Genomic DNA, 13779 nt, shown 5'->3' with positions numbered 1-13779 from the left:
CCTGTGCAATGTTATCATGTGTGTAGATTCTTTTTTTGTAGTTGTTTGAAATAGAGATGGGGTCTCACTATGTTGCCAGGCTGGTGTCAAACTCCGGGGCTCAAGTGATCCTCCCTCCTCAGCCTCACAAAGTGCTTGGATTATAGGCATGAGCCCAGCCCTGTATGTAGGTTCATGTGATTACCACCATAGTCAAGATACAAAACACTTCCATCACAAGCATCCACCCCTCCCGCTCCGGCTGCCCTCTCCTAATCATAGCCACCTCTCTCACTGTCCCTCTCCTGAATCCCTGACAACCACTAACTGTTCTCCATCTCAGTCATTTTGTTATTTTGAGAGTGTTATATAAATGGAATCAGTATGTCACCTCTTGAGACTGGCTTTTCTTCACTCAGCATAACTCTCTTCAGATCCATCCAAGTTTTTGGATGTATCACTTGTTTTTTCCGTTTTATTGTTGAGTATACAGTCCAGATACATCACTTAGTTTTAACATCTAAGATAGCTAAAGATATCAACTTAAAACTAAAGGTTTCTTTACGCAAATTCATACAACTTTCATGTAAGTGTTAAACCATACAGCTGCATCTACATAACTATAATTAGCAATATCACTGAACATGCCACTTCCTATATATGAGGTACAGCAATCCAGCCTGAGATTGGGTAGTTTATAAAGGAAAGAGGTTTAATTGACACAGTTCCCCATGGCTGGGAGGACTCAGGAAACTTACAATCATGACAAAGGCAAAGGGGAAGCAAGGCACCTTCTTCACAAAGTGGCAGGATGGAGAATGAATGCAGGAGGAACCACTAGACACTTAGAAAACCATCAGATTTCATGAGATCTCACTCAGTATCATGAGAATAGCATGCAGGAAGCTGCCCTCATGATCCAATTACCTCTACCTGGTCTCTCCCTTGACACTTGAGGATTATTGGGATTATGGGAATTATAATTCAAGATGAGATTTGGCTGGGGACAAAAAGCCTAACCATATCTCTCTCTCTCTCTCTCACACACACACACACACACACACACCTCTCTCTCTCTCTCTCTCTCTCTCTCAGAGGGAGTGTACACTATAGAAAGTATATGAAGTGATCAAAGACTAAGCAAGACCATTGCATTTTAATGGAAGAAGGACCGTATGAAGAGCCAGAACTAATGGGTGCTAATTCTAACCATGCCTGGGCTCCCCTCATCTTCATGAGTATTTTTCCTGAGTTATTTGCAGGTTAATTTCCCTTGTGTAGAATAAAATGATAAATTTGCCCTGAGTATCAGTCTAGGTTTTACTCTAACCCCACACTACCTTCCCATCTGATTTCACATATGTCCGTGGATGCAATTGCTACCTAAACACAGAATGCTCAGCAACTGAATTCTCTATTCCAGACCTCACCCTTAATTTTCCAGCCCCTACATCCAGCTGCCTACTTGACATCTCCACCTGCATTGCTTTGCCTCACATTCAGCATATTCAAAACCAAACTTCACTGCTTCCACATTTCACTCTCTACTTACGTATCCCTACAGGAAAAATAGTGGAAAAATCCTGGTCCCTTTCTAAAGTTCCTCCTTGCAACAATGTCAGCACCATTCATTAGCCTGTGCAAACCAGCCACCCAAGAGTCACCCTTGACCTGTTACCTCTGCCCCTTTCTCCCCTCAATCTGGTTCATCTGACTTCCTGGATGGCCTGTGCAAGTCACCATTTTCTCTCGCTTGAACTCCTAGAATTACCTGACTCTTGGTCATTTCACATCTACCCTTGATCCTCTCCAGTCAACCTACGGAAAAGATACTAACTTAAACCAAGATGTATTAAAATAACATTTCAGAAATTTCTCCAGGTGAAACTTTGTTGATCGGTTGAGTTATATTGGATAATGTGCAGTGCAGCTAATTTAGATAATTAACAATGAATCTAGTATGAAATACCATCTTCCGTGATGGGCATTTCTCATGAAATTTATAGAACAATTCAGCTAAGCCCCCTTCTAAACAATTTCCTACCCTAATTTACTCCTCTTCTGTTTTATTTGCATGTTTTTGTCTGATAAAATGTACAGCTTCATTTCACAGCTCTTTATTCACATGTCTGTTTCTCTTAGCAGACTATGGGTTCCTTGAGGTATGTAGCTGTCCACACCAACACATCCAGCTAATTTTTATATTTTTTGTAGAGATGGGTTTTCACCATGCTGTCCAGGCTGCTCTTGAACTCCTAGGTTCAAATGATCTGCCAGCCTTGGCTTCCCAAAGTGCTGGGATTACAGGCATCATGCCCAATCAATTATGAGTTTTAAATATATTTCGACTATTTTCAACTTACAATGGGTTTAACAGGACCTAACACCATCATAAGTCAAGGAGCATCTGTACTTGAGTCTTGCTTTTTTATATAATCTGACAATCTTTGCTTTTTAAATTGAGTGTTTAAGTCATTTATATTTATTATAACTATCAATATTACTAGATTTACATCTACTGTTTTGCTCTATTTTTGTCCTGTTATTTGCTTATTTTTTTCATCTTTGTCTATCTTCTTTTGGACTATTTTTTAGTATCCATTTTATATCCTACATAGGCTTACTATTTTTATTTTGTTGTATAAGAATGGTTCTAAAACATACACAGCCTACCTTCAAATGTCATACCACTTCATATATGATATAAGCACCTAAAAATTCTATATTTCCCCTTACCCCATTCTTTATGCTACTGACATCAATTAATTTCTATGTATAAGCCCTCAAAGCATTGTTAGTATTTGTGTTTTAGTCAATTATCTTTTTAAGAAGTTAAAAATGGGCCAGGCATGGTGGCTCAGGCCTGTAACCCCAACACTTTGGGAGGCAGAGGTGAGTGGATTTCTTGAGGTCAGGAGTTCAAGACCAGCCTGGCCAACACAGTGAAACCCCATCTCAACTAAAAATACAAAAATTAGCTGGGCATAGTGGCTCACACCTGTAATCCCAACACTTTGGGAGACCAACCTGAGCAACATGGCGAAACCCCTACTCAACAAAATATACAATAATTATCCAGGTATGGTGGTGCATGCCTGTAGTCCCAGCTACTTGACAGGCTGAGGTGGAAGGACTGCTTCAGCCTGGGAGGTCGAGGCTGCAGTTAGCCATGATAGTGCCACTGTACTCCAGCCTGGGAGACAAAGCAAGACCCTGTCTCAACAACAACAACAACATTTTATTTCAATACCACCAATTTTAAGCTATTTGATTATGATGTGCCTTGGTTTTTTGTTGTTTTTTTTTTTTGCAACATTTTTTTCTCCTTTAGGTTGACTTCTGCTTATCATCTATAGGTTTATAGTTTTCACTAAACAGAGAAAAGAGGTTTAAAGTCATTATTTCTTAATGGCATTCACAGCAACCTAGATGGAAGTAGGAATCTATCCTAATTGAAGTTAACTCTGGAATGGAAAAACCAAACATCGTATGTTCCCACTCATACCTGGGAGCTAAGCTTATGAGGATGTAATGGCATAAGAATGATATAGTGGACTTTGAGGTATAAAAAACTACACATTGGGTACAGTGTACACTGCTTGGATGATGGATGCACCAAAGTCTCAGAAATCACTACTAAAGAACTAAAAAAATTCACTATGGCACTAACTACAATAAAAACCTGTCCAACAATAAGGGCTTGGTTAAATAAATTTTAGCACATCCAAACTAATAATTATTAAATCACTTCAAAAACAGTACATACTGTCTAATCCTAGTTTTTAAGAAATAGCATATTCACATAAAAACATACCTGCATAGAAAAAAAATCTAGAAGTATACACCCCAAAATGTTAACGGTAACATTTTGTTACCGGTAACATCTCTGTAAAAGAAGTGGAAGTTTTTGCGATTTTTTTCTTTTTTTTCTTATCTATCACACCTAATTTTCTATAGTAAGCACAGGTTGCACATAGATAATAATAACACACATTCTTAAAAGGCAAAACAACAACTAAGACCACAATTTAAAGGCGGAACAGTGCCACTATTAGAGCACGGAACGTCCATGTTCCATGATAATACTAAAGTCAGGCAAAGTTAATATCACATAACTTAGTATTCAATAGCCTAGTTTTTAATTAGTTTTAGTAATACATATGGAAGAATCTGTTATGACTAAAAAAGCACGTAATTCAGGTATTTTAACAAAACAAAAGACTTCCCAAATAAAAATGTAGTACTAATCCTACAGACGATGTTGAAAAATCACATAGTAAAAATCTCAACTGTTTCAAGTTGAGTATCAACTTAAACCCCCTTTGCATGCCTAGGGTCTCATTCTGTTACCCAGGCTGGAGTGCCACAGTGGCACTATCACAGTTCACTGCAGCCTCAGCCTCCCAGGCTCAAGTGATCCTCCCACCTCAGCCTTCCAAGTAGCTGAGACTACAGGTATGTGCCACCATATCTAAATTTTTTTTTTTTTTTTTTTTTTTTTTGTAGAGATAGGGTCCTACTATGTTGCCCAAGTTGGTCTCAAAATCTTGGGTTCAAGCAATCCTCTTGCCTCAGCCTCCCAAAGTGTTGGGATTACAGGCATGAGCCACCACACCTGGCTCTTTTATACATTTACCTTGAAAACCCTCACTGTTATGAGAAAGCGGCTGCTGAGAAAGTAAGATTTAAAAATCACTCATGAGTTTAAGAATTCAACTCTATGTTTAGCTGAAGAGAAACTCGTTATCTCAGACTTGAACAATTTGGGGGATGACAATTGAGAGTCAATAACAAGAGGGGGTCTCTTAAGTTTTTCTAGGACTACACATCTGCTACAGGTTGAGCATCTCAAATCCAAAAATCTGAAATCCAAAATCTTCAAGATTTCAAAGTTCTTGAGTACCAACATAATGCGCAAAGGAAATGCTCATTGGAGCATTTTGAATATGGAATTTTTGGATTAGGGATACTCAGCCAGTAGGCAAAATTCCAAAGTCAAAAAAAAAAAATCTGAAATCCAAAACACTTCTAGTCCCAAGCATTTTGGATAAGTTATACAAAACCTGTACAAGCTAAGAATGTATATCCCCAGGCACTGGGTACAATTTCTAGCCAATATCCAGGGAATTGCTTATGGCCATGTAGAACATTACCCAGGAACTGTCTGCAATGCCTATTTCAACATGACCTGCAACACAGCCAGTTAGTAAATCCTCATTAGGATTAATCCATAAACTATAATTTTCAATGAAGTTAGCTGGCATAAAATGAATGATCATTTCCAATGTCTGTGGCAGAATATGAAAAATTATTTAACTGCAACCAAATAATTAATAGCAGGTATCCGTGGAAAGTTATTTAATGGCAAATTCACACCTATAACAGTTTGCGAATCAAGTCTCATAATGCCTCCACTGGGATTTGATAGCAGCTGTGAGGAAACAGGAAGCATTAAGCACAGGACAGCTCTACAATTTCTTTAATTAGTAACACTTTTGATGAAAGCAATTTTTGTTGCATAAGGAAAGTTTCCAGTAGAGGAGAAAACTAAGTTAACAACTTTACATGAGGGAGAGTTAGTTGCATTTGTGTAACACAAGCAGCATACAATACCAAAACTGACAACATCATTTCGTAGGTACTGTTGAAAATAAATATCTCCTTGCTTTAGTGACAACTCTAGCACCATTCATACGCTCATACACCCAACAAATAAATACATGAAAACTATTTACATTGTTTATTCTAGGACCTGGGGATGCAAGCGTAAACAAGCATAGTCACTGTCTGTCTTCATGAAACATACTGTCTAGCAAGGGAGACACATGTTAAAACAAATAATTACATATTTGACTACAACTGCAAACGTCATTATGTTATTAAACAAAAGGGCAGGGTGCTATGAGAGCATATAGTAGGACTGCAGTCAAGTAAGCCAAACACAGGGGAGGGGAAGAGAGGTCCAGGCAGAGGAAATCTGTGCAAAGCCCTGCAGCTGGAACCTTACCCAATCTAGGAAATGAAACGGTCTAGTATAACTGAAGCACTAAGATTATTTCTTGGGCACACATCAAGTCTAAGATGTATAAAGACATCCAAGAGATCGAGATAGTAAATGCTACATGAGTTTGGAACTCAGAAGTATAAGCTTAGAAACCATTAGCTTAGAAATAGCATGGGATGCTGTTTACAGAGTCTTACTCTGTAACCCAGGCTGGAGTACACTGGTGCAATCTCAGCTCATTTCAACCTCCACCTCCTGCGTTCAAGCAATTCTCCTACCTTAGCCTCCTAAGTAGCTGGGATTACAGGCGTGCACCTCCATGACCGGCTGATTTGTTTGTATTTTTAGTAGAGACAGGGTTTCACCATGTTGGCCAGGCTGGTCTTGAACTCCTGACCTCAGGTGATCCACCCACCTCGGTCTCCCAAAATGCTGGGAATACAGGCATGAGCCACCACACCCAGCCGAGATTACTTTCTTAATCATAGAAAAAAAAATTTTTAATTACTTCTCTCTGGATTTGCACTCAAAAGAAATAAAGCATTTCGTCTGCTTCCTTGTTTTTTTGTTTTTTTTAGCGGGGAGAGGATCTCGCTATGTGCCCAGTCTGGCTCAAACTCCTGGGCTCAAGAGATCCTCCCACCTCACCTCCCAAAGTGCTGGGACTATAGGTGTGAGCCACCCAGCCTGGCCAAAAGTATTTTCTAACACTATAGTTACAATACAATGTTCTATTCAATGGGAAAGGTAAAATTAAATATATAAAGTTCTTGGAGAAACACCAAGAACTAGGAAAAACACTTCTTTCAGGGAGCCTCAGGTATTACATGCTGTAGTTTATCAGAGCACTTCCTTCTAGCATTTTTCAGTGACCTGGAAAATGAACCTTTTCTTTTTTTTAACACAGATACAACTACTTCACAAGATTCGTCACTAAAAATCCTTTGAGTCTGCAGAACTGCCACCTACTGAAGCTATATCATGATCATAAGCATTCTGAACACATCAACAAGTCCTAAAGGGATGTGACATCAAGAACAGACAAACCTTCTACCTTGCACACCCAGAAGTTATCAACTTTCAGAAAATCATTCTAATCCTTAAACAACCTGCCCTACACAGCTTCCAATGATGATTATATAGTACGTAACTGCTTTAAAAAGTGATGAGTCAAGTTACAGTTACAGAAAAGAAAAGCTGAGTTAAAACGTTCCATAATTTATGGCCAAAGCACCATGTAAGCATGAAAAATGCCTTAACACAAACTCACCCGATTGATTTGAAGCATGTTGAGACACTATTGACCAAACTGCTGTATCCCTCACGGCTCCAATAACTGGAAAACGAAAAGAAAGAAAGAAAGTTCAACTTAGTTGATAATCTCAATGACTGGTATTTTAAACACATGCCCTTGATCAAAATCAAGTATAAAAGTAATTTATCCAGATCTGCATAGAACTTTCTACGACGATAAAAATGTTCTATACTTGCACTGTCCAATCTGGTAGTCATTAGCCACATGTGGCTACTGAGCACTTGAAATGTGGCCAGAGCAATCAAGAAAATACATGTTTTTCTTTTATGTTAACTTAAATAAGCACATGTCACTAGTGGCCACCATACTGGACAGTACAGATCTGAACAAAGCCCCTTCTGCTTCTAGACTTCTAAGACAATCCCAACCAAAGTGAAGCTGTTAAAAAACAAATCTGAAATTTAATATTTAACGTATACACCCCTTTTTGCAGCCATGTTTTAAACAGCTTTCTTCTCATCTTCTATATGATAAATTAATCCTAAAGAAGATGCAACACCACAAGTATTCTCTTAGATGGTATGGAAACAAGCATATAGTACAATCATCTTGCTGAATATTTTTTTCTCTGTCATTTTGTCTGTTATCATTGGTATAAAAATAGTACGCATATTAAAATTTCAGGTCAGGCATGGTGGCTCACACCTGTAATCCCAGCACTTTGGGAGGCTGAGGTGGGTGGATTATTTGAGGTCAGGAGTTTGAGACCAGCCTGGCCAACATAGTGAAAACCCTGCCTCTACTAAAAATACAAAAATTAGCCAGGCATGGGTGATGCCCGCCTGTAATCCCAGGTACTCTGGAGGCTGAGGCAAGAGAATCGCTTGAACCCAGGAGGTGGATGTTGCAGTGAGCCAAGATCCAACCACTGCACTCCAGCATGGGCTACAGAGTAAGACTCCATCTCAAAAAAATTTTCACATAAAATTTTCTGAAAAAGTCACCATCATGACTATTGTTACATTTGAGTTTACTTCCTTCTGGGCCTGAACCCTTTTCCTTGGTTATATTTCTTTTACATGGTGAATCTCTTTTACATGTAATTTAAAAACAGATACCAATGACAGGAAGGAAAGTCCAAATTATAAATAAATATATCATGGGATCTTATAATGAAAAAAACGTTTATATAAAACATAAATTATGTACAGACCTCTCCCCAAAAAATTATCTACAAAGCAACAACACAGTTGTGATACACAGCACAAGGGCTACACCTAATCACTTGTGTAGAAACTTTTATGCTGTTAAATTTTAATGCTGAACTTTCTCTTAGAAGCAAATGTTTTGTAAGTACACACACACATACACAAACACACACTATTTGGCTACCACTTTTTCAAGATGACAAACTGGAGTCAATTCAAAATGACTTTCAAAACTTTAATATTTTTCTTACAATAGTGTCCTCAGTATCTGCATCAATTTTTATTTCTTTTCTAATTACTTTCACATTTCCTATAAGAATGGAATGCTGTATAAAGAGCACAAGGCCTGGGTACTGGTGAATTTCAGTTTTAGTCAAAGTTCTTCAGGAGATTACCTTCTGAGCCTTGGTCAAATTACTTTGTGTATCTTTTGAGTTCTTCTTTTTCTGTCTTTTTTTTCTTGAATCTTTAAAAAGTAAGCTAAAGTCCTTGTGGTAGGCAGCCTCTAACAAATATAATACAGCAGAAATAATGAGATGCCACTTCCAAGATTAGGTTATAAAAATTCTTGGGTATCACCTTCTCTCACTCATTTGCTCAGAGCGAAGCAGATGCTAAATTGTGGTGCCCTTTGGAGAGGCCCTCATGGCAAAGAACTGAGAAAAGCCTCTGGCCAATAGCTATCCAAAATTGATTTCTTCAGTCCAAGAGCCCCAAGAAACTCAACCCTACAAGAGCCACATGAATTAGTTTGGAAACAGCTCTTCCACCAGTAAAGCCTCCAGATGCAACTGCAGCCTCAACTGACAGCTTGACTACCACCTCTTTTATAAGCTACAGGCACCCAGCTAACCTGCACCCCGATTTCTAGCTCACAGTAACTGTAAGATAATGTCCTTAAATTCTGGTGCAGTGTGTTATGCAACAATAAATAAGACAATCCTATCCAACTCTATCATTCAATACTCCTACGGTGCTTTAGATACCAATTTACATTTGGATAGGCAAAAAAAAAAAAAAAAAAAAAATCCCTGTTCAACATAAGCAAATGAGTAACATTAGAACTTCAAAGTGGCAAATTATAAAACTTAAAACAGTTACATTTTCAATTCAAAAAATGAGGTTTTAAAAAGTGTAGCATTCGTCATGTGGTGTTAAAATACACGTTTTCAATAGGAATGGAGCATCTCATTAAAAACACTAACTATAACTAAAAATACAAACACAACCAATCATCTTTTTTTAACTGAAAACAGTTCATTTGAAAGGTAAAGTGTGAACGACCACTAAAAGCATCTCAGTGATTTAGTGTCCCTTGCTTTCCAGAATTTAACATCACTGGTTGAGTACAGTGGCTCACACTTGTAATCTCAGCACTCTGGAGGCAGATCACAAGGTCAGGAGTTCGAGATCAGCCTGGCCAACATGGTGAAACCCTGTCTCTACTAAAAATACAAATATTATCTGGGTATGGCAACGCATGCCTGTAATCCCAGCTCCTCAGGAGGCTGAGTTTGGAGAATCACTTGAACCTGAGAGGCCAAGGTTGTAGCAAGCTGAAATGGTGCCACTGCACTCCAGCCTGAGTGTCGGAGCAAGACTCTGTTTCAAAAAAAAAAATAGCATTTATCATTATTAATTAGGTACTCACCAACTTTGAAAAACTCCCTTTTGTCTTTATTAGTATATAAGCTTTTAAAGTTACAAGTGCTTATCTACACACTTGTATGTATTTATTCAGTATTAGAGGCTGCTAACACTGGTGGCTGATTCCAAGAAGTAAGCACAGCAAGATACTGGGGTACCTTTTTGAAAGTTCTAATCTTCTGTTTATTTTTTGAGACAGAGTCTCACCTTGTTACCCAGGCTGGGGTGCAACGGCTCAATCTCAGCTCACTGCAACCCCCACCTCCCAGGCTCAAGCGATTCTCCTGCCTCGGCCTCCCAAGTAGCTGGGAATATAGGTGCACACCACCAGGCCCAGCTAATTTTTGTATTTTTAGTAGAGATGGGGTTTCACCATGTTGGCCAGGCTGGTCTCAAACTCCTGACCTCAGGTGATCCGCCTGCCTGGGCCTCCCAAAGTGCCAGGATTACAGGCGTGAGCCAACAGGCCCGGCCTGAAATTTCTAATCTTCTGATATATAGAAGATATTCCATGAAGTAACAGAAACGAAAACTTTATGAACATAGAATTGACCATACACTTTAAATATTCTGTAAAGCTTTCCTTTACAATATAAAGAGCTGTATAAATTAAAACACATGAAACTCATATGTCTACCGCAGCACTCCATAACTGGCTAACATTCTGAAAATTATACTTTTTTAATCAAACCAGTTATATTAGATTTATATCAATTTAGAAATTGTAATTTGTAATAATACCATGGACAATTCAGAATGCCCACAATGGTACATCTGAAAGACTCTGTTTCTACTTTAAAGACATGCCCGGTCTACTGTCATATATTTTAAACAATTTGATAAAATATCAAGAAATATCAAAAAACTGTAGAGCAGTTTTATAATACCTATGGTTAAAATCCATCTCCTTGGCCAGGCATGGTGGCTCACACCTGTAATCCCAGCACTTTGGGAGGTGAAGGTGGGTGGATCACCTGAGGTCAGGAGTTCGAGGCCAGCCTGGCCAACATGGTGAAACCCCGTCTCTACTAAAAATACAAAAAATTAGCTGGGCATGGTGGCACGTGCCTGTAATCCCAGCTACTCAGGAGGCTGAGGCAGGAGAATTGCCTGAACCCAGGAGGCGGAGGTTGCGGTGAGCCGAGAATGCGCCATTGCACTCCAGCCTGGGTAACAAAAGCGAAACTGCGTCTCAAAAAAAAAAAAAAAATTAAAAAACAATAATAATAAAAAGCTACTTCCTCTATGAAAAAAGTTTCCAGCTACAGTTGATTCCAATGACAACTAAGTACTTTCAGAGAAATGTATCCATGTGTCCCAAAAATGCCCTACAGTGATCCGGTCAGGCATATTAGGACAGGCAATACCAGATTCCAAACTACTAAATGAAAAGAGGCAGGGCAGTTTACGGGGAGAGGGCACTACAAACTGGGGAAGATGTGCTCCTCATGAAGAATTAATGATCCAACCTGTAACTGCAATGTACTGCTGATATAAGTCGTACTTTAAATATGAATTATATTTTGCCCATCTGAGAAATTAAAAGCTGTACAAAAAAATCTATTTAATCCCCCATAATGAAACTGCTTTATAAAATTGCAGTTATTAAACTAACATTTATAATTTTTTTATATCAGCACCCATCCTACAGTTGACAGGCAATTCTCACTTAAATGCCTTATTTGAAAACATGAAAAGCAAAACAAAATAAACTATCCCTATTCTTAGACTACAAACTGCTACAAAACTATCAATTCAATGCTTCTTACTCTAAAAAGGTCAAAGGGTCCCTTAAAGAGCTTTTTAAAGTGTTTTTCATTTTGATTTTTTAAAGTAGGTACCCCAAAGCACTGCTTTTATGTAAGGAAAATATTAAGTCTTACTCCACAAACTATTCTAGTGGAAATAAACGCCACAGGCCAGGAAAAAAAAAAAAAAAGGAAACTAACATCAGACACCAATTTTATATGTGAGGTACCACATTTTGCCATTTTTACATTAACTCATTTAATTCTCATCATCTTGGGATGGAGGCATTATCTCCATTTTTCTACAGGTTTGGTTATTTGCCTACAGTCACACTGCTAGGATTAAAACCCAGTTCACTCTGGCTCAAAGTCCTATTTTCTTCACTATATACCAAATTATAAAAGACCTGCCTTTTTTTTTTTTTTTTTTTCATTTTTTAAGCATCAGCGTTGTGAAAAATAAAATATTTGCCTTCTTATTTTTCCTGTAAAAAGTCAAGGGCTTTTGTGTCCTATAAGGGACACAAATATATTTAAGTGTGAATAATCACACTGTGCATGTCTCAAACTATGCAATCTAATAGAGAATTCAATTTTGCAATATCTAGAGTTTTCCCTCTACTATGATCTGTACACATAAATGATCAGATACCCAGCACCGAACGTGTCTAAAACAAAAGGAGATAATAGGAGTAAAGAGAAGGGTAGGCACAAAGGAAAAAGAAAACAAAAACCATTTGGCAGACTATATCTTCTAGAACCTAAACAGGAATCCTCAATTTCTGGATTGTCTGTATATTTAAAAGCTTGATGACTATCTCAGATTTTTTTTATATTCATATTATTTGTTGAAAAGTTCGTAAGAACCACAGCAGAACTTGCCCGTCACAGGATATATTTTGTCCCTTCGGCCTCACCTACCTTCTCCATTTCCGAAAGTTACGTCTTTACCACTCACCCATTCTACAGAAATAGCCGCCGCCGCCACCCCCCGGCGCGCCCCAGCCCCGTCGCTCCGCCTCCAGCACCCCCAGGCCCATTCCCCGCAGATCCTTCCCGGGTCGCCCTCCTCGGTCCTCCCTCAGGTGCTCCCCCTCCCTAACGGCCACACCGCGGCTGCACTCGCCGTCCCCTCTTCCGGCCGTAACCACCCTAGTCCCCAAGACCCCCGGCCTCCCGCGCCCGCAGCCGCGCTCCCGCCTCCCCAACCTCTGCACCCCCATTTTGCCCGGCCTCCTCGCCTTCTTCCCGGCTCCTCCCCTCAGGACACCTGTGTCGTCCCACGCCCTCCGCCACATATGCCCCCCACCCCAACTGCTTCGCCTCCCGGTCCTACCTCCCTCGCCGGTCTCCCCTCCCGCTGCTGCCCCGAGAGAGCCGGGGGAGGGAGGGGAGGGGGCCGCTGTTCTCCGGGTTCGCCGCGCTGCGGACCTGCAGGGCCCCCCCAGCGCCCTGTGCCTCCTCCGCCGGCGGGGCAGAAGTCGGGGTCTCCCGGGCGCCCCAGATGAGGGGTATTTACCTTCTTGCCGGGGACACTTTGCAGACGGCTCCAACATTGGCAAACACTACAGAGAACTGACCCCGCTCGGCGGCCGCCGCCGGCTTCCACCCCTCGGCCTCCCTCCGCCTCCCCGCGCTCGCGCCGCGCGCCCCAGCACGCCCGACTGGCGCGCGCGCCTGGCGCCTTTTAGCAGGCACCATTGCAGTGAAATGTTCAAGCATCAGGAAAAAGGATAATGCTTTCAAATTCACCATGATCAGATTTGAGCAGTTGAAATGGGACAGATGTCAGAATCACAAACTCCAGTTTCCCTCTATGTTCTCTTCTTTTTATATCTTAAGATGCCCTTTTCTTGACATTTATTTTCCTGTAAAATACATCTAGTGCCCAGCACCCACCATAGAAGTTACCCTCCTTTATTGATGATATCGGATTTT

General features: G+C 40.1%; 1 long non-coding RNA gene across 1 annotated transcript; it reads right to left on the bottom strand.

The window, feature by feature from the left end:
* Window positions 1-3210: 3210 nt before the first annotated feature.
* LOC135268381 (uncharacterized) lies at window positions 3211-13440 on the bottom strand. The gene is made up of 2 exons (XR_010336731.1): window positions 13361-13440; window positions 3211-7319 (listed from the first exon to the last, which is right to left on the bottom strand). It is a non-coding gene; the product is annotated as an uncharacterized LOC135268381 (long non-coding RNA).
* Window positions 13441-13779: the final 339 nt, after the last annotated feature.

Source organism: Aotus nancymaae, unplaced genomic scaffold, assembly GCF_030222135.1.
Source record: "Aotus nancymaae isolate 86718 unplaced genomic scaffold, 86718_ANA_hifiasm-v0.15.2.pri h1tg000040l, whole genome shotgun sequence".
Taxonomy (NCBI): Eukaryota; Metazoa; Chordata; class Mammalia; order Primates; family Aotidae; genus Aotus; species Aotus nancymaae.
Note: the sequence above shows the minus strand (reverse complement) of the source record. Positions and strands in the feature narration are given on the sequence as shown.